General features: G+C 43.8%; 1 protein-coding gene across 2 annotated transcripts in view; it reads right to left on the bottom strand.

Moving 5' to 3' along the window:
* The window catches only part of NCALD (neurocalcin delta), a 458,484-nt gene extending 434,440 nt beyond the window's left edge, over positions 1–24,044 (bottom strand). For both annotated transcript variants that reach the window (XM_055091026.1, XM_055091029.1), the window contains exon 1: positions 24,025–24,044. The gene's annotated coding sequence lies outside the window, so the exon portion shown is untranslated. The remainder of the gene's footprint in view (positions 1–24,024) is intronic.
* Between the last annotated feature and the right edge of the window lie 2,865 nt (positions 24,045–26,909).

Raw genomic sequence — 26,909 nt, 5'->3', positions numbered from 1 at the left:
AAGTGTCCATCGACAGATGAGTGGATAAAGAAGATGTGGCACATATATACAATGGAATATTACTCAGCCATAAAAAGAAACGAAATTGAGTTATTTGTAGTGAGGTGGATGGACCTATAGACTGTCATACAGAGTGAAATAAGTCAGAAAGAGAAAAATAAATACCGTATGCTAACACATATATATGGAATCAAAAAAAAAATGGTTCTGATGAACCTAGGGGCCGGACAGGAATAAAGACACAGACGTAGAGAATGGACTTGAGGACACAGGGAGGGGGAAGGGGAAGCTGGGACAAAGTGAGAGAGTGGCATGGACATATATACACACCAAATGTAAAATAGATAGCTAGTGGGAAGCAGCCTCATAGCACAGGGAGACCAGCTTGGTGCTTTGTGACCACCTAGAGGGGTGGGATAGGGAGGGTGGGAGGGAGACACAAGAGGGAAGAGATATGGGGATACATGTATATGTATAGATGATTCACTTTGGTATAAAGCAGAAACTAAAACACCATTGTAAAGCAATTATACTCTAATAAAGATGTTAAAAAAAAAAAAAAAAGGAAGGCTAAGAAGGGTTAAGTACCTTGCCCACAGTCTCACAGCCAGCAAGCCAGCACAAGGATTCAAACACAGGAAGTCAGACCCCAGAGCCCATACTCCTAACCCCTAAGCTACCCTGCCTGCAAGGCACTCCAACTCCCTCAATGCCCATTTCACATGGCACTGCCTCTGATGCAGCCTTTAATGACCCCTGATGATCTGTGTTCTCAGCCTCCTCCAGGCCCCATTGCTCCTCTAGCTTTTGCTGCATATGTAACTACAATCCCTACCTTCCTTTTTGGGATTTAAGGCAAATGGACCCATAGTCATCAGCTCAGGCTGCTGTAACAGAATCCCACACTCTGGGTGACTTAAACAACAGTTATTTATTATCTCACAGTTCTAGAGGCTATAAGTCCGAGATCAACATTTCAGTAGAGATGGTTTCTGGTCAGGCATTCTTCCTGGCTTACAAACGATCACCTTCTCACTGTGGCCTTTTCTCTGTGCATGCAGAGAAAGAAATAGCTCTTGTATCTCTTCTTTTTCTTATAAGGACACCAGTCCTCTCAGATTAGAGCCCCACCCTTATTTAACCTTAACTATGTCACTAATGGACCTGTTTAAATATCGTCACATTGGAAATGAGGGCTTCAATACATGAATTTGGGGGAGGCAGAGGGGACACAATTCATCTAATAATGAATTATACTGTAAAGCAAACCATGTTATTGGAAGTTCCACTGAATAAAGCTTCCATTTGCAACTAATAATATTCACTTCCTGGTTATATCAGGGGCTTAGCTGTGGCAGAGACACAAGTAAATCTCAATTCCCTCACCAACACTGCATAATTCATCTTTGTAGGAGGCAGACGGACTGTGCTGAGGGCTCATCAGAAGTCCAGCCGTCTCTCCATCACACAGTACTGACAAGGAAAACCCTCAAGTCAGAGAGCATACCTGGCTCCAAAGGCAGTACTGCACAGTTGTTAGAGAAGTGGACTCTGGAGCAGACTTGGGTTTAATCACTTACAGGCTGTGTGACTTTCGGCAGGTGGGTTACCTTCTCTGAGCATCAGATGATTCATTTTTGTTTTTTTAGACCAGTTTCCTGCCCTCATGCAGGGAACGGATGGAGACTGATTTAGCTGATATTGATGAGGCAACCAAGGGCAGTAAAGAGTTGGGTGGTGGGAGGTTTACATTCAATGAAGAGTAATGAAACTCCTATATGGCATTAGGCCAGGGGGTTCCTTCCTGGATTCATTCAAATTGTACTCGGTAGGAAACAGCCCTACTGTTAGATGTCAGTCACTATTTTAGAACAATAAGGTATACAGAGGTAAGTGTAGTAATTTGTCATATTTTGTGGCCAAACAGCATTTTTTCGAATACTCCTCCCATATTTGAGAAACTTCCTACCTTCTGAGTCCACATCTTCCAGAGAAGTCAGGAATTTGAATCCCCAGCCCACTTTACAGGCACGTAACCTGGGCTCCACAAATAAGCAGCAACCATGCAAAAATTCTTCTCAGAAGAGAGTAGGGGTACATAAGGAGTCACCATACGGGATTCACTGTGGTGGAGATGTATGGAGCATGGCAGAGAGACGCCCAGCCTGCAGAAGCAACAGCAATGGGGTCCCCACATAAGGACTCACTTGATGGTATGAGCAGAGGGGCCTGTGCTGTGTGGTAGCCACACCAAGGTCTCTACTGGAGCCACCAGTGGTGTAATTTGTGTAGTGTTCCTGGCTGCATGGCCTCCAAGTCTGACCCTGGTCCTCCCAGAAATTCTGTGAGCTCCTTAATATCCTTTTAAAAACTCTCTTTCTGTATAAACTAGCCAGAGTGGGCACTATTGTTTGCAACTGAGAACTTCAAACCAGTATGAAACCAAATAATAGTTGCACTACTAAATTAAAGTCAAGAGAGAAGAAACACATTTTGGCATATCAGGGAACTTTTTTAACCCCATTAATATACTTATTTTTTTTTCTGGCCGCAACTTTCGGCTTGCATGAGCTTAGCTCCCTGACCAGGGATTGAACCTGCAGGCAGTGGAAGCGCAGTGTCCCAACCACTGGACTGCCAGAGAATTCCCTAAAATTTTAAATAAGTACAAGAAATTAAGGCAACTATCTGCGAAACTTTGATAGTCAAAAGCAGCTGATCATTTGTTCCAGAGGATATCTGGGACCACTGCAGTAGGTACAGTAAGCAAGAGATACGGCAATTCTGTCAGCACAAAGTTCACACACACACACACACACACACACACACACACACACACACACACACACCCCTTGAAGTTCCTGATTTATGAGATAGTTAAAAACCAAGCAATTATTTCCCAGTGGCACACACACACACACACACACACACACACACACACACACACACCCCTTGAAGTTCCTGATTTATGAGATAGTTAAAAACCAAGCAATTATTTCCCAGTGGGTTTTAAGATCATGGATATATAAACAGGACAATTTAATCATTACCTCAATAAACTGGGTCTTAAATCCTAGGCACAGCTAAAGGTTTACACAAAGTCTTTATGTAATTCACCAAAATCATTTCAATGCTAGAACAGCTTAGACTTTAAACAGAGGGCACCTAACAAGAGCCCTTAAAGTCTTATCCTCCTACTTAATCAAAAAAATGGAGACAAGACCACCCTGCTATTGGTTTTCTCAAAAAGAGCAAGTCTTTTTATTTAAATTTTATTTTATCTATTTTTTATACAGCAGGTTCTTATTAGTTATCTATTTTATACATGTTAGTGTATACATGTCAATCCCAATCTCCCCAAAGATGCAAGTCTTAATAACAATTTTGTTTGGTTTAACAGCATCATTTTTCAGGACTAATGACTAAAAAATCATAGGTGATCTAGGCCTTTCCAAACATTCTGGACTTCATAGGTCTTTGGATTTGTCACATACAGAAAAGATAAAGTCAGTGACCCAGACTGCTTACCCTGAGCCCCAAAATCTTGATTATGGATATCCAGTTATTTATGATATACCTGAAAATGTTCCAAAGTGGACATGGGTTATTTTTGTCTGGACAGCATCCATTCCCATTTCTTCAGGTACTAACATCCCAATTGTCTCTAGAGACTATACTCCCTTATACCCTGTCCATGTGTTTTAATAAAGAGGTGGTTTAACCCCTCTCCAGGGGTGGGCAGTGACCTAGGCCTGACCAATCAGCCTGGCTGCCATGTTTGGTTGAGAGACTGGCAATCCAGAGCAATGAGAATCAAACCTGGGAATTTTGCTGTCACTGTAGAGAAAGAGAAGCTCTCCACGGGGCAGCTCAGCTAACAGATAAGCCTGGAGCTTCCAATGGTGTCTTGAGGTCATGAAGGGAGGGCCTGCCTGAGGATGAAACCAATTCAGATGAATGCAGAGCCAAGCGATGGCAAGAGTTTAATTTCTGAGGTTATTGTTTAAGACCTGGATCCAGCCAAACTTTTGCCTACACAGTTACAAGAACCAATTAATGATTTATTTAGATGACAGTCAACCTTAAAATTTTTTAAAAACAGTACTTTCTAGAATAGAAAAACTTGCCAGGTTAGTCATATGTTGCATCTATTTTATTTTCAATTCTAGGAAAGTTATCTTTAATAAATTTGGGGTAGCCATATTCAAAAAAAAAAAAACCAATTAAATTTGATATTTTCCTAAGTCCCTTGAAATTCAGTTTCTATCATTCACAACCTGAAGAGTCTTAACAGATATAGATACTTGAGACTTTATAAAGATAGCAAATGTGTTATTTAATTTTAAAAGTATTAAAGTATAAAATGAGCTTATACCAGATGTTAATTTCCTGCTCTGAACAACTTCCCATGTCTTGCCCACAATCCCCTGCTTGGGAAAATGGTGCTGGAGAAGTCTGTGCATGAGGCAACCACCAAAGGACCTGGGATGCACAGCCAACCCAAAGGCAGTGAATCATTTTCCTAGCCAGGCTCTAAAGGCTGTGTAGCCTGGCTCAATGAACTAGACCAACAGGAAACTCGCAGCTACAAGTTTGAGCCAGAAGATACTGAGGTCCCAGGCTGCAGCCTTATGGGCTGGCCATTCAGGGACCATATGTAAAATGAAGCAACAGAAGAAGGCAGAAGAGAAAGAGGGGCCAATTGAGCCCTGAGACCACATGACCTCTGAGAAAGGTAATGACTCCATTCCTAATTTTAAAGTCCTTTGTTTGGGGCTCCATGAGACCCAGCTGTTCTTTGTTTCACAGGCTCAGAATCCTTTGAAGGGGCAGAGCAGTAGAGTGGTTAGAGACTACGGCTCCCAAGTGACCACCTGGGTGTGAGTCCGGATTCCCACCGACCACCCACGTGCTTAGGACACATTCTCTAAGGCTGCTCCTCCTCAGTAGAATGGGGTTAATAACACTCTACCTGGAGTAGGGCAGAAGAGTCCATGTGACAATATACTCAGAACAATGTAACAATAGAAGTAGTCATTGTTACAATGAGCTCCTTGTACTTAAACTCATTTGAGTGACATCCTAGTGCTTGGCCACTGAGAGGGCCCAAACTAAAGCAACAATTTATTAAGTGATTAACTTAAACAAAAATATAGTCTTAAACAATACATACAGTACTGTCAGCCTATGGACATAACTACAGGGAAAAATCCTCTTTAACGGGAAAACCTGAGCCATGGGTAGCACGTGAAAGTGGACACCCCATCCCTGTCTTTATCCTGTATTGCGCCCTGTTCCTCCTGGGTCCCACACTGACCCCTCGGGACTAGTTCATTCCATGTGCCAAGGCTGATGTGCCAACTTCCCGGACTTCTCTTCCTCCGTCTGCAACTGCTCGAAGCTCAGCCTCCTCTTCCAATGCATTCTACAGCTCTAGCTATTCCTGCGGCTCCTTGTTCTTGGCAGGCAGGTGCCCGTGTACACTGAGTGTGCCGGGAAAAGATGCCAATGCTGAAGAAGCAGGAGAGCATCTGTAGGCTGCCCCGGCTTTCGGGATGAAGAAAACAGGTAAGCCAAATCCAGAGCCTTCTCTCATTACTCAAACCGCTGGCCTGTGATTACTTCCTGTTCCGAGTGGGCCCACCCCTTCTGAGGTTGGAAAAAAATTCACCTAGAGGTTGGGGGGTTTTACTCTTTAACTGTTTTGTCCCTTCTGTGAAAATTACAAAAGCAACTGTACAGACTTTGTTCCTTTCCAAGTAAGTATTGTTTAATCACTCCAAACTGCTGATCTATGCTTTCCAGCCTTTAAAAAAACAAAATGGATTTTGCTAAAGAAAGGTGATAAAAATCACCTTTCAAAGAACCTCTTTATTTAGAAAAAAAAAATTCTCTATTTCCCCAGAAAAAAAAGATTCACAGATATATTCTTCAAATCTGTTCTCCAAAATGTATTAAGAATGAGAAGCATACAGGAGTCCTGAGAAAGGAACAGAAATTTTATTTCTTTAGGAAAAAAATAAGGGCCTTCCCCAAAGGCCCTGGTGTATTTGGTTTTGTATTCTTTTCTAAAAGGCAATAATCAAGGAATTAAATCTATATTCCCGAGGTCTTTCTCCCTGCCTTATTTTGGTAGAATCAGGATGTAAGTTTTTTAGTACAATTACTACTCTAAAAATTGGAAGACTAATATATTCTGACAGCTACAGAAGAGGTTTGGGGGAGAGAAGGGCTAACACACTCCAATGTTTCAAGCAAGGGGCCACTCCCATGCCAGGATAAGCCACTTTTTGACCTTAAAGGCAGTCCCTCAACTTACAGGCTGATCATGTTCTAAGTTTCTTCCTAACCTGGAATTCTTAGAATCTAGAAAGTATTCTCCCCCAAGAAAAATGTTCTAAGCACTGACTTATGTCACCCTAAAAGAGCCATCCTCACCTCAGATTTCCTTAAGAATCACAGAATTTTGTCCTATGGGCCCTGCACACTCCCGACACAACTCGTACCTTTCATTTTTGGAAATGCATTCAAAACTCCAAATAAGACACAGTGCTTCTGACCCTACAGCACTGTCACCAGTGCCAAGATGTCAGTGGTGGCCAAGGCCTGCCTTCCTGGGGTGAAGAGACTCGCCTCACCCACGGTGACCAGACAAGGGAACCGAGAGGGGTAAGGGTAGGGGCAGGAGGGGTCCTTCCTGTCCCTCCTTGTGGTCCTCACTTGGCCACCAGTAGAGAAGGGAAAAGCAAGAACTTGAGGCTGGCAAGGCAGACAAGACCCCAGGGCCACAGAGTGCAGGAATGGGGGAGGGAAGGAGAATTCTCTAAGGCTTCAGCTGGCCGGTTCCTCCAGCTCAGCCAGGACTGCCTGTGCTCTTAACTTTCATTTCCACTGTTGGTTGCTAAGTGCTATACATAATGCAAAAGTAAATAGTAACACAGCACAGTTTGGGAGACACGAAAACACACATCAATCAGCCAAGGGGAAAAAAAAAAAAAAAACCTCTCGAAGTTTCTAGCTTTATTTTTAGATCCTGGTTGACCAAATGAGTAACTTAAGTGCCCAAAGGAAGAGAAGCTGGGACGGAAAAGTGTAACACAGATGCTGCAGATCTCCGGGCCCATCTTAGCTGATAAAATATGCATCAGTCAAGTCCTCAGGTGTTTTAAGTACCTCACAGTAGTGCTTTGACTAGGGTACAACATCCAATGCACTCTACTCACAAGACTTGCTGGAAAGAAAAATACATCACCCCCTGGGGCTTCCAGACTGTGGAGCAAGTGCAACACAAAATATTGATACCCTTTAGTAGAGAACGCAACTTAATAAAAGTAACTAAAACAATGCTAAAGAAATGAGCGTAAATCCATTGAGGAAAGGAAGAGTGTTTTATTCACCTTGTATTTCCCACAACACCTGGCATATTGCCTTGGACAGAGCAGACATGCAACAAATGTTTTTTCAAAAATAATATTAATAATGGTCCTGGAAGAGCCCCCATTTCTAAGCAAAACTATCATTATGACCTTCCTGAGATTCCCTACATGGTGATCAAACTAGACCTGAAGTTTCAAAGATAAATTTATCACTTTAAAAGGAAATCAGAAGGAAGAGCAAAACAACAGATAGAATAATATAAAAGAATCAACCACCAGACTGGAAAGCAGGAATAACCCTGAATGAGTCTTTGAGATTTGCTTGGCTTCTTCACCTGTAACACAAGTTTATATTTGTGGCCCTACACCTCAGGGAAATGCAGCAGAGATGGATGCGAAATCATTAGGGGCTGCTCAGACTACACTCACGAGCAGCATTGTGATGGTCAGGTTACAAGGCAAAGATCTAGGATCCAAGGGGACCAAGTTACTCTCAGTGTAACTACCAGGTAAATGCAAAATCTTCCTTCCCTTAGAAAAGACGCTTCTGATTATAATACCACTGTTTTAAGTTGAAAAAAAATGCACAAATAAGAAAAGACACTTGCTTTATGGAAAGTTAAAACAATTAAAAACACCATTCAATAAAGAGTGCTAGGACATCTTTTACCTTTTTAAATGTTCAAAACGTCAATTATTAAATCCACTAGAAATATATCCTAGGATATAATCTTGCATAAAGTAAAGGTTACTGTACAAAAATGGTAATAGCAAAAAAATTATTTAGATTTGTTATCAAATGACCAATCTTGGAACGTCTAAGTAACCTGAGGTATATCCAGTCTATGGAATCTTTTATGCCCAATTACATACTATCTACAAAGAATATAAAATAAAATGGAAAAGTCTTTTAAAGTAAAAACTTCCATTTCTTTTACTCTCAATCCTTCACTTCTGACACCAATATGCAACGGTTTTTACCACACCAACCAATTCTCTAACTCTCTGGGCACCAACTGGGTGTCCTATAACTCCATTCTTATTACTAACTACCTGGAGTTAATGCAGACCCCTCAGGTTAAGGGCTCAGTCCCACAGGACTGCTCTCCACTTCAGACACCAGTTGCAAGTCCTAGGTTGTCACCTGTACTTCTGACCAATCAGCTATAGATTGGGGGTTCCTAAGACCCCCTCCTCAGGTTCAATAATTTGCTAGAACAGCTCACAGAACTCAAGAAAATAGTTTACTTAGTAGAGTATGAAACTGTTACAGAAAGATACAACTCAGGAAGGCCAGTTGGAAGAGGTGCATACAGCAAGGTATGGGGGAAGGGGTGTAGAGCTTCCATGCTCTCTCCAGGCATGCCACCCTCCCAGCACTTTGATGTGTTTGGCAACCTGGAAGGTCTCCAAACCCTATTACTTAGGATTTTTATGGCAGTTCCATTATGTAGGCATGTGTTGATTAAATCATTGGCCATTGGTGACTGAATTCAATCCCCAGCCCCTCTTCCCTCCCTGGAGGATTGGGGGGGATGGAGTGGGGGGAGGGACTAAAAATTCCAACCCTCTATCTTACAAGAGTCACTTCATTAGCATAAATTCATATATGGCTGAAAAGGGCACATTATGAATAACAAAAGATGTTCCTCTTATCCCTATCACTAGAAACTCCAAGGGTTTTAGGAGCTCTGTGCCAGCAACTGGGGGCAAAGACCAAATATATATTTCTTATTATATCACAGCATCACAGCTTGCAGTACAGTTAAATGAAAATTAATTTTTAAAATATATAAATATGACTATGTAGCTAAGAAAAAAATCTCTCATAAAAATAATGAAATGTTTCAAATATTAACCTTGTTTGCCTTTGAATATTTGGATTATTTTTTCTTTCTAGTTTTCCATAATGTTCATATTTTAGTTCATGATAATGCCTTACTTTTATAATGGTGGGGATTAGGGTATGAAGGAAACAGCACCCAAGCTCTGGGGAACATATTCTTTAAGTGTCTGGATTAGAAAAATACAAGGCACAGTCTTCCTGTTGCTTTCCCAAGAAACTTCAGAGGCCAGAACTGACTTCTGATTCTCACTGCTTGCCTTTTGGTCTCACATGGAAAAGGCTGTCATGTCTTCCAAAGGGTGAAGTGGTGGGAACTCAACATCACAGACTTCCCACATCCCGATCCCACATCCCAATCCTCCCCTTCCAACCAGTCACAGCGCAAAATCCCATCAAAGTGCTCTGACTTTAAATATCCTATTAGAAATTTTAGGTCACAAGTCTAAAGAGAAATGTGTGCGTGTGTGTGTGTGTGTCTTTCTGTCTGTACATCTGCTTCCTCCCCCCTTCCTCTATCTTCAAGGGCAGCAAGACAAACTCCAGGGCAATGATGCAGCCATCTGCCTCATTCGCCAAATCTGATAAATCTGAGTGATAAATGATAAATCTATTCATTAAAATAAAATGACAATGCAAAAGAGTGAGAACCAAAGGAACCCCAGCCAGGAAAACACTCCAATATTAAACAATTTTAAATAACAACAGGTTAAAGTCCATCCCTCCTCTCAACCTTGCCATAAAATCCAAATTAATAATCTCGGATCCCTATGGGCAGTATTCCAGACCCTAATACTGAGTTAGGCTAAATATTTCCCCTTCGAGTGCATACAACAATGAGATAAACATTCAAAATCCCTTACACAGCACTACAGAGATATATATCATATATACCATTACATAAATGGTAAATTATGTAAAAACCCAAGTATTAACACTGGCTGCCTTTGAATTATGGGTAACAATACTACAGTTACGTTCCTAAAAGTGTGAGGTAAATTAGAGATTTTTAATTTCAAAACTACTAAAAGTACACCCAGTGGTGTGTTCACCATTGAAAGAAATTCTCTGAAAAGCTTATTAAAACAAAAAAATTTTAGCAAAGAAAATGATCCCTCGAATTTATCTCTTTAGTAAATTCAAGTATTGGCAGGTTCTTGCATGAAATGAAGGAGGTACACTTGTACCTTGGAGATTAAAGAGCAGCTCCAGCCGCAGCAGGAGTTCCCTATGTGAGACGCTGCACCTGATGCCCACCTAACCTTCTCAACCTTCACAGCAGCCCCATGAAGCAGGTCCATGTACTGCCCAGTTGTCACCTGAAGATACAAGTTCCAGGAGGTCACACAGCTACTAAGCAGCAGCACTAAGACTGAAGCCAGGTTAATCCAGCTCCGGAGGAGATGTGCTCTTTCCACTATGGATCTACAGATTGCCTCTGCACCCCTTTTTCCTCCTACCAAAAGTACCCACGCCCAAGCTTGGCTTGGACAACATTTAGGAAAAACAACTGGTATCCACTAATCAAAGAGATCATCAGGCACTTCCCTGGTGGCGCAGTGGTTAAGAATCCGCCTGCCAATGCAGGGGACACGGGTTCGCGCCCCGGTCCGGGAAGATCCCACATGCTGCGGAGCAACTAAGCCCATGTGCCACAACTCAGCCAGGAAAACACTCCAATATTAAACAATTTTAAATAACAACAGGTTAAAGTCCATCCCTCCTCTCAACCTTGCCATAAAATCCAAATTAATAATCTCGGATCCCTATGGGCAGTATTCCAGACCCTAATACTGAGTTAGGCTAAATATTTCCCCTTCGAGTGCATACAACAATGAGATAAACATTCAAAATCCCTTACACAGCACTACAGAGATATATATCATATATACCATTACATAAATGGTAAATTATGTAAAAACCCAAGTATTAACACTGGCTGCCTTTGAATTATGGGTAACAATACTACAGTTACGTTCCTAAAAGTGTGAGGTAAATTAGAGATTTTTAATTTCAAAACTACTAAAAGCACACCCAGTGGTGTGTTCACCATTGAAAGAAATTCTCTGAAAAGCTTATTAAAACAAAAAAATTTTAGCAAAGAAAATGATCCCTCGAATTTATCTCTTTAGTAAATTCAAGTATTGGCAGGTTCTTGCATGAAATGAAGGAGGTACACTTGTACCTTGGAGATTAAAGAGCAGCTCCAGCCGCAGCAGGAGTTCCCTATGTGAGACGCTGCACCTGATGCCCACCTAACCTTCTCAACCTTCACAGCAGCCCCATGAAGCAGGTCCATGTACTGCCCAGTTGTCACCTGAAGATACAAGTTCCAGGAGGTCACACAGCTACTAAGCAGCAGCACTAAGACTGAAGCCAGGTTAATCCAGCTCCGGAGGAGATGTGCTCTTTCCACTATGGATCTACAGATTGCCTCTGCACCCCTTTTTCCTCCTACCAAAAGTACCCACGCCCAAGCTTGGCTTGGACAACATTTAGGAAAAACAACTGGTATCCACTAATCAAAGAGATCATCAGGCACTTCCCTGGTGGCGCAGTGGTTAAGAATCCGCCTGCCAATGCAGGGGACACGGGTTCGCGCCCCGGTCCGGGAAGATCCCACATGCTGCGGAGCAACTAAGCCCATGTGCCACAACTACCGAGCCTGCGCTCTAGAGCCCGTGAGCCACAACTACTGAGCCTGAGTGCCACAACTACTGAAGCCCGCACGCCCAGAGCCCATGCTCGGCAACAAGAAAAGCCACTGCAATGAGAAACCCACACGCTGCAAGGAAGAGTAGCCCCCGCTTGCCGCAACTAGAGAAAGCCCGCGCGCAGCAAGGAAGACCCGACGCAGCCAAAAATAAATAAATTAAATTAAATTAAAAAGAGACGATCAATAGTAATGCTGAATGAAGAAGGTACTGAATTACTATGTCAATTTTCAAAAAGTTAATCAATCCTCAAATTAGAACTAGAGGAAGGAAGCTACACATGGCCTTCCAATAATGAAAACAGAAAAAATAAACCAATTACACGGTCTGGTGGGGAAAAAGAAAGGTAGAGAAGGGCCTAAAAATAGTTGCCATGTTATTTCCGCTTTAATAATAGCAGATTCGCACACAATCTCTTGGAAATGTCACCTAGGCAACCAGAAATACAAAGACAGAGATGTTTGGAAAAATATATGTATATGAATCTATTTTGCCATCTTCTGAACATAAATGATCACTATTGCAAGAAAAGGACAAAAACTAGGAGACTAAACAGTGGGGGAAAGGTAGGTACAGGAGAAAGTTTTGTAAGCAGGTGCCCAGTATAAAGAAGGGTAATAAGGTATAAAAGTAGGTCTCTATTTGTATAAGAAGCCCTGATCTATTGCCTCAAATTTGGGTCAAGAATCTGCTAGGAGTGTTAAACATGTTTTTTTCTCTGTTTTTGAAATCTCAAGTTTTTATCTAATAAAACAAAGGCAGACTAATACAAAAAAGGGTAGCCTGGCAAACTTTAAAACACATTTGGAAAACTATCTTAAGTCCCACTTAACTAGGGGGACCATATGCCACTCTTCACCTGGATTGCCTAGGACATCCGTGTTTGTGCCTGTTGTTTTGTAATAATCATTAAAAAGCTCTCCTCCTTCACAGTCAAAAGTGTCCTGGTGTGAACAATAAATTATATGGTCACTATATTTAGCCAAGACATATTTCTTATCCACTTAATGATGTGCTAGCTACTAGGTTGGGAACTTAGATTAGCATCAAGACAATTCTGGAGATAGAATCTCTGATCTCCAGAACACTACAATCTCGTTGAATAGACAAAAATAACACCCAAACAACAGTGAAATAGTGAAAACTTGATAATCATTGGTGTACTCTAGGCTGTAAGTGCCTTGGTTCAGATCAGAGACAAAGTAGACCATGTATCCCCTCAAGTGAGACACTACAGAGAACTAATGGCAAATGCCACCAGGCTTTACAAGCACTTACTGCATAGCAGGCACTGTGCCAAGCATGATGCCCACATGACGTCAGTTCATGCTCAAAACAACCCCAGAAGCGAAGAACTATCATTATGCTCATTTTGCAGATGAGATGACTCACCCAAAGTCATGCCGGAGAATTCAAATGCCCAACTCCAAGCACACGTTCTCCACCACTGCGGTGTAGACACACTGCTTCCTGACTGCCAGCTTCTCCAGTTGATGCAGCAGTCACGTGTTAGCAGAGCCATCAGCTGCTCTTTCGGCTCTGTAGCAGTGCAAGCTGTGGTCAAGCCCTGGCAGAAGGCTGCCAGATCTGTTAGGGCCCAGGCAGGCCCCAGAGGTCTCTGTGAGCCTACTGAGGATCGAGGCTAGTGAGAAGAGGCAATGGGGGGTTCAGGAAAGCAGTGGTTCAGGAAAGCAGTGAAGGCTCGGCTCACATCAAGGAGCGTTACCACCCTGGGCCTGAGGGCTAGAGGGGAAGGAGTGGCTAAAGGAATGCAGAGAGGATGGCTGCAGGCAGAGGATGCCTGGATGGAGCTGTGGCCTTCGGCAACAGACAAGCCACCCTGCAACATCCAACCCAGCAGGAGGAAACGGAGGAAATAACTACCCTACCTCACTCTCCTCCCACCCTCCCAACAATGGCTGGACCCACCATAGGCTGAATTACACTAGAAATCAGAAGAAGACAAAGATGGACATTGATGCTGATGGTAGCGATCAGCCTCTCAGGGCACAGAGCCATGTGGATAAGGGAGGAAAGAGGCACAGAGGACACAACAAGAGATGGCCAGCCTGCTCGCTGTCCTTGTCCCTACAGAAGAGTGTGCTTCAACTGCGGCAGAGGAAACTGGCCTAGTCGCTCTTTGGGCGTCAAGAAGATGCCAGTAAGTCAGAAGATGCCATCCTCAGCATCTACGTGACTCCTGGGCCAGCTTCATGGGCAAGTGACCTGTGCAGTTACACAAGGAACTATGTTCAGAAGGGCCTCCTGCTTGATCTAATGCTCGCTGACACCATCTTGAAATTCTTAATAACTTTTTTAACAGGGGCCTCACATTTTCATTTTGCACTGGGCCTCCTAAATTATGTAGCCAGTCTTGTGCAAGGCAAACCATTTTCTTCAGCTGGTGAGACTATATTTTCTAAGCATCACAGTATGCCAGGTATACTATTCAAAGCAAACAGATCCAAAGTTAATATTAACCAGAGTAACAATGTTATAGCAGAATATATAACATAATAAAGTGAAGGGACATTTTACCTTTTTTTTCTTTCCTCTTTCCCTTTTGAAGTCAAACTGCAAAGTGGCTGATAAACCAAAATTAGCTGGCCCCTGGAGAGAAATGGACCTTAATTACAACTGCCTCTCCATAGCACAAAGGGAATGGATGTTGGCTCTTACCCAGTTAATGTGATCAACACAAACAAACAAACAGAATAATTTACACCCTGGGGTGGACTCTCTTGATATATTCCACTTGATGAGTTATAGTCATCAAATTAGCCAAGTAATTGCCAAAGCTACCCTTGACCTTGTCTTGTGTGCCTGATGTACACAGGCCCCAATTTGGGACTCATTATTGAAAACACACACCTAAAAAGCCTTGTTGATAGGCTGGCAACATTTACAAACCATATTTCTAAGCCAATGCTTTCTGAAGGACTAAAACTTGAGACTTTACTGCTTCTGCTTCATTTTCCTGAAAGACTCTAACATCTTTAGCCTTCCTCTGAGTAATTACAGTTTTAAAAGCATCTAGCAAGCCCAGGTGAGAAGCCAGAACAGGAGGAGTGACTGCCCTTCTCCCATTCATTTCCTCCAAGCACGGGACAAAGCAAAGCACAGAAAACTTCCAGCAAGGCAGGGACCGAACTGGTTTTTGACAGCCTTTTTCACTCACCCCTTCATTTCAGAAATAAGGGATGGCAGATTCTAAGAATTTTGTTTGTTTGTCATTTAAAGTTAAAATAAAATTTCAATAGATCAAATCAAAAGCATTTACAAGACCTATACTATATCAAGGAACCTATAGCCCAGGTGGTAAATCAAATCTATGGGCATCATGACAGAATCACAGGATCAAGGATTGCAGTGCACACTCATGAGCTCTCTTGTGGGGTGAATGGTGGCCCCCAAAAAGATATGTCCGCATCCTAAACCCAGGAACAGGCGAATATGATCTTATTTGAACAAAGGGTCTTTGCAGATATAATTAAGTTGAGGATCTTGAGATAAGACCATCCTGTAAAATGCAAATTAAAACCACAATGTGATAGCACCTCATCCCTGTTAGAATGGTCATTGTTAGAAAGACAAGAGATCACAAGTGCCAGTGTGGATGTGAAGAAAAGGAAACCCCTGTGCACTGTTGGTGGGATTGTAAATTGGTACAGCCACTACGAAAAACAGTACGGAAGATCCGCAAAAAATTAAAAATAGAACCACCATATGGTCCAGCAATTTCATTTCTGGGAATATATCCAAAGGAAATGAAAACACTAACTCAAAAAGATATCTGCAACCCCATGTTCATAGCAGCATTATTTACAATAGCCAAGACATAGGAACAACCTAAGTGTCCACTGATGATGAATGGATAAAGCTGTGGTATATATACACAGAGGAATGTTATTCAGCCATAAAAAAATGAGAAAATCCTACCATTTGTAACAACATGGATGGACCTTGAAGGCATTATGCTAAATGAAGTCAGACAGAGAAAGACAAACATTATGTATCACTTATATGTGGAATCTAAAAACAAACAAATTTTAAAAACCCCACCAAACTCATAGATAAAGAGATCAGACTTGTCGTTACCAGAGGCAGAGAATGGGAGAAGAAGGAACTGGAGGAAGATGGTCAAAAAGTACAAACTTACAGTTATAAGATACGTTAAGTAGTAGGGATGGAATGTACAATAAGATGTTATAGTTAACACTGCTGTATGATGTATGGGAAAGACGTTAAGAGAATAAATCCTAAGAGTTCTCATCACAAGAGGAAACATTTATTTTTCTTTTTGTCTTTCTTTTCTTTTTATTGTATAAATATGAGACGATGGATGTTAGCTGAACCTTTGTGGTAATCATTTCACACTACATGTAAATCAAACCATCATGCTGTACACCTTAAACTTACAGTGATGTATGTCAGCCTTTCTCAATAACACTGGGGGAAAAATTATCTAGAATTATTATCCAGGTGAGCCCTAAATCCAATGACAGGTATCCTTATAAGGGACACACAGAGGAGAGGAGGAGGCAGGAGCGGGGAGTGATGCAGCCTCAAGCCCAGAAATGCTGATAGCCACCAGAACCTAGGAGAAGCAAACAAAGAATTCTCCGCCAGAGCCTCTGGAAAAAGCCTGATTAACTTGATTTCAGACTTCTGGCCTCCAGAATGGTGAGAAAATGAATTTCTGTTCTTTTCAGCCACGCAGTTTGTGGTAATTTGTTGTAGAGGCCACAGGAAACTAATACAAGCCCTCAGCCACATCTCTCACCTGTGGCCTCAGCTTCACAACCTCAGGGAATGGAAAATATGAGGCCTTCCAAAGCAGCCCGTTCTGTTTTCACAGTGAGCCTAGTTCTGGCCCCAGAATAGGTCTTTTCCGCAATGCAGTACTACATGTATTTGGAGACCATAATAATCAGGCTCCCACAGAGCTGCTTCTGGCTACAGAGCCCCTCATGTCATGCCTCAGGGGAGATGGGCTCCACCTCCCACACACTAGACCCTGCCCTGTGCATTTCCTCCAGCCAAAATAGCAGGGAGGGAACTACCATCTCCTTTGTCCTCAACACTCTTCTCCTTCCAAGGTGGCCAAATCTCATTAATGTTTAAGCAGCCAGGTTACACTATAAACTCTTTTGAAACTTTCAACTAAAAACAAAACAAACTTACAGCTTTCTCACGTGTTTCACGGACGTAACATCACCCCCATCAACTATATAGAAAAGATTTTTTTATTGAAACATAACCAATCAGCTATGAAACATATCTAAAAAATACCTGTTGTTGGGACTTCCCTGGTGGTCCAGTGATTAAGAATCCATCTTGCAATGCAGGGGGTGCCGCTGGGCAACTAAGCCAGTGCGACCCAACTAGAGAGCCCACGTGCCAAAACTACAGAAGCCCGTGTACTCACAGCAACGAAAAAAGAGCCCATGTACCACAATGAAAGATCCCGTGTGCCACAACTAAGACCCGACGCAGCCAAAAAATAAATAAATATTTTTAAAACTATATACACAGTTACTTAGAAAAAGGGGGGGGGTGGTTTCTGAGCAGTCACTTACTCTAAATTTTGACAGCCTAGCTAAGTTTGCACAAATCAGGTTATTACCAAAGAATCAAAACACATAGGTTTCTGAAAAACCTAACATTCCAGATCCAACTAGATGTACAGAAGAAGTTCCTGGGTTCAAATCCCAGCTCCACAACTTACTAGCTACTGACCTAGGGTAGGTCACTCAGCCTCTTGATGCTTTAGTTCTCTTACCTGTAAGGGATAATCGTAATGCTCCCTCTTGCCGGATTCTCTCTGCTTTGCCCTCCATATCCAACCTCCTCCCTTCTCCACTCTGCTCTCAACCCTGGGATGCTGATTTCTATGAAAAACGTAGTCCCTGCGTTTCCTGCCCTCTGGTTTCTGGCTGGTTTGGCCAATTGGAAGACACCAGCAGATTAGAGGCGGGAGAAAAGAGAGGCTGGGGAATTACTCACCTGGTGCCTCCCGGCCAGGCCACACCTTGGCAGTAGCTGTATTCTTCTACTGAAGAGCAATTCCAGAAACTGCTCTTTCATGTCACCCTTTCAGGACTGCACACTCATCTAGCCAGTCTGGGTGACTTCCCTTAATTTGCCCACAACTTTATGAATATGGTAGTCCCCCATTATCCATGGGGAACACATTCCAAGTCCCCCAGTGGTTGCCTGAAACCACGGATAGTGCTGAACCCTATATATACTATGATTTTTCCTGTACATATGTAGCTACGGTAAAGCTTAATTAATAAGTTAGGCACAGTTAGAGATTAACAACAATAACTAATAAAATTGAACAGTTATAGCAATATACTGTAATAGAAGTTATGTGAACGCGGTCTCTTTCCCTCTCTCAAAATATCTTAATTGTACAAATGTAACGCCTTTTCCATCTTTTTTTTTTTTAATTTTTTTAAATTTTTGGCTGCATTGGCTCTTCGTTGCTCTAGGAGGGCTGCACAGCACGGGCTCCAGGCGCGCGGGCCCCAGCAGGCCCAGTTAGTCCGCGGCATGTGGAGATTCTCCCAAACCAGGACACGAACCCGCGTCCGCTGCACTTGCAGGCGGACTCACAACCACTGCGAGGCCCAGCGGCCATGGCTCACGGGCCTAGCCGCTCCGCGGCATTTGGGATCCTCCCGGACCGGGGCACAAACCCGTGTCCCCTGCATCGGCAGGCGGACTCTCAACCACTGCGCCACCAGGGAGGCGCCACCAGGGAGGCGCCACCAGGGAAGGGCCGCTGCCCCCCCCGCCCCCCGCCTTCTTCCATCTTAACTAAGCATTTATCATTCACTGGGGCGGTAACTTTTTTTTTTTTCCCTCAGGAAAAAATGCACCCGTGCACAAATTTTGCACAGCATTTCAAGGGGGACTCAGGCCTTCTTGGAGCCCAACATTGACACAGTCCGTGAGGGTCGCAGGGCCCAGGTTAGGGGCTGTAACTTTTGCAGTTTGAGCAAAACTAGCACGGCACATATTTCTTTTACCTTCTTCACAATTTAACGCATAGAGGATTCGTTCTTACCGTAAATCTCAGCAACCTCAGCATAAGATCTTGTTTTCTTTCCTTGTTGACAGCTTTCACCTTTTCACTTTAAAGTAAGCACTTTACAGCTGCTCTTTGTTATATGAGAATTCCCAGCATCACTACCCTTGCGCTTTTGGGCCATTGTTAAGTAAAATAAGGGTGACTTAAATACAAGAACTTAAACACCACGAAAGTGGAACTACTAAGTGACTAACGGGCAGGATACGCTGGACAAAAAGTCGATTCCGTCTTGGGCGGGGCGGAGCAAGATAACGCGAGATTTCATCACTACTCAAAATGGCGCACGATTTGAATTGTTTATTTCCAGATCTTCCACTTATTTTCGGACCGTGGTAAATGAAACCTTAGAAAGCAAAACTGAGGATAAGCGGGAGCTACTATAGTCTCTTCATTAAACTTTCTTCAGTTATACCCTTCTGAGTGTGTCGTCTGCCTCCCTGTAGAACCGTGGCTGATAAACCTTTCATAGGGTTTATGCTCACAGCAGCATCACTCAAAATAGCCAGAAAGTAGAAGCAACCCAAGCGTCCATCGACAGATAAACGGATAAACAAATGTGGTACATGCATACAATGGAATATTAGTCAGCTTTAAGAAGAAAGGCAATTCTGACACATGCTACAATATGAATAAACCTTGAAGACATTATGCTAAGTGAAATAAGCTAGTCACAAAAGTACAAATATTTTATGATTCCACTTATATGAGGTACCCAGAGTAGTCAAATCCATAGAAACAGAAAGTAGAATGAATGGTGGTGGCCAGGGTCTAGTGGGCATGAGGAAATTAAAAGTTTTTGTATAATGGATATGGAGTTTCAGTTCGGGAAATTGAAAAAGTTCTGAAGATAGATGGTGGTGACGGTTGCACAACAATGTGAACGTACTTAATGCCACAAAACAGTGCACTTAAAAATGGTTGAAATGGTAAACTTTATGCTATATATATTTAACCACAATTTTTAAACGTATTAAAGAAATATTAATTGCTCACCTATTACACAAAGCACCGCACTGGGGATACACAAACTGGAAGGTCACTGTCTCCATCAAGGGTGCTCAGCTCCTGCACTTCCCCCATATACCCCTCATTCCAGCAATCTGTTCCCTAATTATGTCTTGCACTTTCAAGCTGGAATACAAATTCCTTCAAGACAAGGGACTAGATCATATTCATCCAAATCCCTAGAATTTAACAAAATGTTGAGCACATCCTCAAAAATATTGGTTGAATAGTGAGTAAAAATCTAGCCAAAGAAGTCTATGTTCTTTTTTTCCTCAAGTCTTCTAGCCAGTCAGTACTTAACATTTCTTGAAGTTAGTTACCTATGTTTTCAGAAATGAAAAGAGCAGAACCTTACGCTAAACTCACTTTAAATTGTTCTGTTGACAAACAATCCTACTAAGTGCATAAATTGTGGGGTTTAAATCAGAACTCCTTTGTTTGCTAGCCATGTGTCCACGGACAAGTTATTGACTGCCCCTAAGCCTGTCATCTGTTAAGTGGGAATGCTGACATTACTATAGTGGACATCTATTGCTTTGCCATCCAAAATCTATTGGCCAATCTCCTGGCGACAGTATAACAATGTTGTGCTGGAGAAACACCCTTGCTCCTACTTCTTAGCCTATGGCTCAGGGATGAAACCTGCAACCAAGCCCAAGCCCTAGACTAGTGTAGAACTCAGGAATGCTGGGGTATTCTATCATGGTGATAGAGACAGAGGGATGGTGAGGACCAAGCCTGGCTGTCATTATTGCCTAATCCCAAACCCTGACAGACATCACTAACTGACCACAGCACTCGTTCCTACTGAGCCTGGACCCAGCCTTGGATTCCTCTTCAACCCAGCTCGCCAGGCAGCCACTACCAATCAAATCAGTCAAAGATGACAGGCAAAATGAAACCAATTGTCTTAGCTCCAGAACAGCAGTTGGCAGTTTTTATGTAAAGAACAGTGTAGTAAGTATTTTAGGCATGGTCTCTAATATATATTCTTCTTTGTGTTTTGATATGTTGTGTTTTCAACCCCTTAAAAATGTTAAAAAGCATTTTTTGATCTTTCAGCTTACAAAACCCCCTGCTCTGGAGCCTTGAAATCAGACTCTGGGGCTGTCCCAGAGATCCAGGCACCATCTTATCTCCCTCTGCAGGACTCTTGGGAGCCCAGTACTGGAGCACTTGGAAATGCCACCTCAGTCAGAAGTGCACACACAGAACACACTGAATTGCCTGAAAAGTACAGAGGAGCTTTGATGACAGGAGAGTTTCTGTTCTTATCATACCAATCCCAGGGCAAGCTGACACCCACACTCTGGAGGAAGCTACAATCCAAGGAAGAGCTACAAAGCCCATGCACGTGCTGACCTTCACTTCTACTTCCAGAAGCAATTTCACTGCACAGCCCCTCAGACAGCCGAACACTCATTCCCCACAGCCAATCTGAGGAAAGCAAGAGTTCAAATCACTACATTTCTCCATTGTTAGTCTAACTCCTTACAATTAAAAAAACACCTCTGAAATTGTTCCAAGAGACTGTGCCACATTTCTTTTGACCAACCTTTGATTCCTTATTTATTCCTTATTTCCCAAAGCTTTTTTTTTTTTAATTGCAGACGTAGTATGTATAAAAGTTGGTTTGCTCCTCCTCTTTATTATTTTCCTTGTTTGTTTCTGGTTTTAATGAAAAGGAATGAACTTTGCTTGACTGATGTTCATTCATTCATCCAATAAACAATTACTTATAATCCCAATCTACCTCTCAAGGCACTTGCAGGTAGGAAAGACAATTGCAGATGATAATGCAGAGTGATAGGAGGGGTAGGTGCAGGGTAACATTTCAGCATGAAGCAAGGGCAGCTCAGTCAGCTGTGGCGGAGGTGAGTACCAGGAGGTCTGCCGGAAGGCAGTGTCACTGCAGCAGAGCAGGGAAGAATGCATAGGCATTGACCAGACAAGGAAGGATGGGAGGGTGGCAGGTGCTGAGACTCAGTGGCCTGAGTAAAGGCTACACATGGGGTTTGGGGGTGGAGGGAGCTGGGAGATGAAGCTGGCAAGGAGACCAGGGTAGGGTCTTGAAAGCCTTGGAGTCCAAACTCTATGCTGAAAGCCACAGAAAGCCTCTGAGGGAACTAAGCCGAATGACTGGCTTAGATTTTTATTTTCAAAACAAGCATTCTAGTTGCAGTTTGGAGAATCCACTGGAGCAAGAGAGTCCTGATTTGGAGCAAGGAGCCCAGTGTGAAGGCAATTGGAGCAATTCAGGCAAGAAGTGATGAGGTTATGAACTAAATCAGTGACAGCAGGAAATGAGAGAAGGGGGCAGACATCAACAACAACAAAAATAAGAGCTCACATTTATGCAGCACTTTCTAATGACAAAACACTGTGTGAAGTGCTTTTTGTGTATCAATTCACTTTATCTTCACAACAAGCCTGAGATAAGTTTGGTACCTATTGTCAACCACAGATCAGGAAACCCAGAGAGATTAAGCAAGGAGCCCAAGGACTGAGAGCTATTTGTGTCCCAACCAGAAGTCACATCCAGCAGTCTGGCTGCAGAGTCCACGCTCCTCACAACCCACTCTCCTAAGCACACTCACAGAGAGTGGATATTCGAGATGGGCGCTGAGTGGCTGAAATGGGGGAGACTTCAGGGCAATCTCCAGGGGCCTGGCTTGGGTACCTGAACATTTGGGTTTCAGCTTCTTGAGCCTCCACATCTGAAAGAAGCCCCATCCCCAAGTCTACATTTAGCCCTCAACCAGCACTCCCCATACACCCACACTCTCCCCATCACCCCACCACCCCTTTCTCCTTTGCAGTCCTTGCCGGCGCATTTGGAGTGAAAAACCTCACAAGCATTGCCAGTCAGGTCTGAGAAACCCCGACAGCGAAGTCTGCTCTTGGTAATACAGAGACTTAGGTCTATTATTTTCAAATCAGTCAGAACTGGGTAAACTTTGAGCAAGCCTGTGTGGTTTCCTTCTCAGCAAGCAAGACCCTGGCAGCCCTACTTCTGTGTTTCCCACTAGTTGCCCTAGAGAGCAGAATGTGTACCATTATTTGGGGCCAGCGCTTAACAACAGAAGCACGCTCGCCTGGCCAGCAGCCTCAGACAGACCCGCAGGAAGAAAGTGGCCCTGGTGGGGAGAACTTCAGAGAGCCAAATGGCTTTCTTTCTCCAGGCATGAGAGTTAAAGCAAGCATCTGCAGCAAGAAACTTGTGTATTTCCTGCGGACAAGGAGACCTCCTGCCCCTCCCGGGCTGATCCAACCCACTTTGCACATCCTGCTTCTCTGGGAGCTAAAAATAAATCGGTATGCACTGAAAAACACTCAAACACATCTCCCCAGCACACCCCTTTCCGAGTTCCCGAGGGCAAGAGACCCAAATCTTTCAGGTCCTGAGTCCAAAATGCAGACCACTTCCTCGTCTGCGTTCCACTGGCGCCTGTTGGTGGTTCCCAAAGCCCCCTCCCCAAGCGCCCACCCCTCGCACGTTACTCCTGTGGCCTCTGAGGGCCGACTCTGAGGCCCGGGAACCCGCGAGTGCCCTCGACCCCAACCTCCTCCCCCGACCCCGGGAGGGATGCTTCTGGTGTCCCGGGCCACCAGGCGCACCAACGCCCCCTTCCGACCCAGCGCGCCCCCAACCTGCCTGCCCTGTGCGCCTCTGCGCGTCCCTCTGCAAAGTTGCTCTCTCTTTTTCTGCCACCATCTTCAGGGTCTTTGGTTTTGTTTTATTTTCCCTCAGAGGCACTGAAGGAAGGACGGGGGAATTGACAGGATGAGCTGCACCCGGGAAGGGCTGCGGGGACCAAGTCTCCGGGACCGCGCGCTCCTCGCGCCCACCCCTGCGCCCGCCGCGCCCCGAGCGCGCCGGTCCCCCCAGCAGCCGCTCCCGGTGCCACCGCCCCCGCACAACCGCCAGGCTGCAACTCCGACTACGCTCTCGCTCCGGAGAAGCAGACGGAAGGCGCTGCGACTCACCGCCTCGGCCGCTCCCAGCGTCTGTGCCGCCGCGCCTGAGGCGGCGGCGGCGGCGGCGGCGGCGGCGGCGGCGCCTTCCCTCCTCCCGCCTCCCCCTGGACAGCACCGCCGCCCGCCGCGCCCCCCTCCCCAGCCTGGCTCGCCGCCTCCCCCCTCGCGGCCGCCGACCCACCTCCCCACTGCGGCCCCGCAGGCAGCCTCTCCTGGGTGGGCGGACGGCTGGGGTGCAGAGGGCCAAGCTGAGGCGCGCGCGCGGTTTGCAGGTGCAGTGGACACCCCGATGTTGTGCTGGTGCAGCCGCTACGCTTATTATCCCCGTTATACCCGCTAGTCCTAGCCCACCGCCAGGCTTCTAGCCAGGCTACACTGCTACTTTCTAAGCGGTGCCATCTGTTTGCCTGTTAGGGTCGTGGGAAGGTCAGATTCAACGTAGAGCACCTCCTTCCAGGCTTCGATTGGGAGACTCTGGGGTCCCTGCTACGCAGCAGTGAAGTTCAAGGGAGTCTTGGAAGGACGAGCCCGCAAGGAGGGACGGGCTGCTTTGCCTCATCAGTGTTTTCTTGACCAGAGCTTAACAAAAAGCTGGAAAGAAGGACATCTAAGGGATCTCTTCCCCCCTCATTCCCCCCACCTCCTGTAGCCCACCCCAGAATGTCACCAAGTCGTCCATCTCCACCGGAGATGATGAGAGGCAAATGTCTTGACAATTTATTCAACCAATATTTATCAAGTGACTGCCATCACATGTTCCTGTCCTGCTGCATTGGCCACTCAGGACCTCTCAAAAAGCCACTGCAACTTCCTATACTTGTCAACTGCAGCAACACTTCCAGAACCCACAGAAGATCTCAATAGCAAGTCAAATTCATTGATTAAAAAAACTTGCTGGTAAAAATAACAAAAAGGCACCATGTAAAGCTGTAAAGGCACCATGACTTGTCCATGCTTGTTATAATGATTACAGAATCTTTCAATATGACTAGTAGTTGTAGAAATGACAGTCCCATTTAGGTTCACACATCTGCCAACTCTGATTTGAAAATCACGGAAAAGTTTCTCCTGACCAAAGCCATCCTCTTAGTTCTTAGTTCTGCCTTCCATTTCCACATCATTTACTCCTTCAGGCAAAGCTTACAAAACCAAAGTCATCTGAGAGGCCATTAAACCATTTATAGGATACCAAAATTTGTTCCTGGATTGGATTAGCAGATTAGCTCAGTGTTTTTGCCTCTCTGGGTACACTTTGGAATCACCTAGGGAGTTGGATTTTTTTGTTTGTTTTTTAGTGGTAGGCCTCGCCCCACACCCATAGATTCTGATTTAACTGCTTGGGGTGCAGCCTTGCTTAGGGACGCTTTACAAGGGCCCCAGGAGATTCTGATGTGCAGCCAGGGTTGGAAATCCACGGATTAGCCAATCGTCAAACTGAGCCTGAGGCAACGGGATGACAAACCATAAAGTTTTTTTTTTGGTGTTTTTTTTTTAACATCTTTATTGGAGTATAACTGTTTTACAATGGTGTGTTAGTAACCATAAAGATTTGACGCAGGGAAAGGTCTGAGCAGGTGCTGCAAACTCAAACGTCCCTAAGGGATTAAAAAGAAATAACAAGTGACTTAGCCTGGTTGTACAGGGCCAAACTGGGAAGGACTTCAAGGAAATAAAGCACAGTCTCGTTTTTCCACATGGGAAATGCAGATACAGTGTGGCCACTCAATTTGGGGTTTTTTTCATTTTGTTTTGTTTTTCCTCCACAGAGAAGCCAAAAACCTACATTTAATGTGAACACTTCTAATTTTAAAATGTCAGTAACTAATTTTAAAAATATTTTTAAAAAGAAGAGTTTATAGGCCACAAGGGGTCCCTAGGTCATCATTTTGTCACCTGTGGCCTGCACAGGTTAGGCCTGGTCATTGCCTACAGACTGCAGGAAGAACCCTGGTGAGTAGAAGGTGGCAGTGCTTTGGGTGGAGGTGTCTCTGAGAGAGAATAATTTTAAAACCCACTTTATTTTTTTAATTTTGCTTTAATGATCTCTGCTTTTTAGGAAAAAAAGCTTTGTTAAAATATAACTCATATAGCACACAATTCACTGATTTAAAGTATCCAATTTGATGTTTTTAGTATACAACTATCACCACAATCAATTTTAGAACTGATTTTGATCACCCCCAAAAGAAATGCTGTGCTTATTAGCACCATTCCCTTTATTCTCCCAACCCCCAGCTTCTGGCAACCACTAATCTACGTTCTCTATAGATTTGCCTATTATGGACATTTCATATAAATTAAGTCTTCATACAATATGAAGTATTTCGTGACTGCTTTCTTTCACTTAGCATAATGTTGTCAAGGTTCATCCATGTCATCAGTACTTCATTCCTTTTTATGAACAAATAATGTCCCATGGCATAGATATATCATATTATGTTTATCCATTTTTCAGTTGATGAACATTTGGGTTGTTTCCACTTTGGGGCTATTATAAATAATGTGGCTATGAACATTTGTGTATGCCTTTATGGTGTGGATGTATGTTTTTATTTCTCTTGGGTGTCTATTTAGGAGTGGAATTGCTGAGTCACATAGTAACTCTAAGTTTGACATTTTGAGGAACTGCTACACTGGTCTCCAAAGCAGCTGCACCATTTTACATTCTCACCAGCAGTGTGTGAATGTTCCAGTTTCTCCGCATCATTGCCAGCACTTGTTAGTTGCCATTTTTCAAGTTTATACCATCCTAGTGGCCATGAAGTGGTATCTCATTGTGGTTCTGATTTGCATTTTCCTAACAGCTAATGATGTTGATCATCTTCTCATGTGCTTATCTTCTCTGCAGAAATGTCTATTCAGATCCTTTACCCATTTTTTTAAAGTCAGTTATC

Source organism: Physeter macrocephalus, chromosome 15, assembly GCF_002837175.3.
Source record: "Physeter macrocephalus isolate SW-GA chromosome 15, ASM283717v5, whole genome shotgun sequence".
Taxonomy (NCBI): Eukaryota; Metazoa; Chordata; class Mammalia; order Artiodactyla; family Physeteridae; genus Physeter; species Physeter macrocephalus.
The sequence above is the reverse complement of the archived record's forward strand: the minus strand, read 5'-3'. Positions and strand labels throughout refer to the sequence as shown.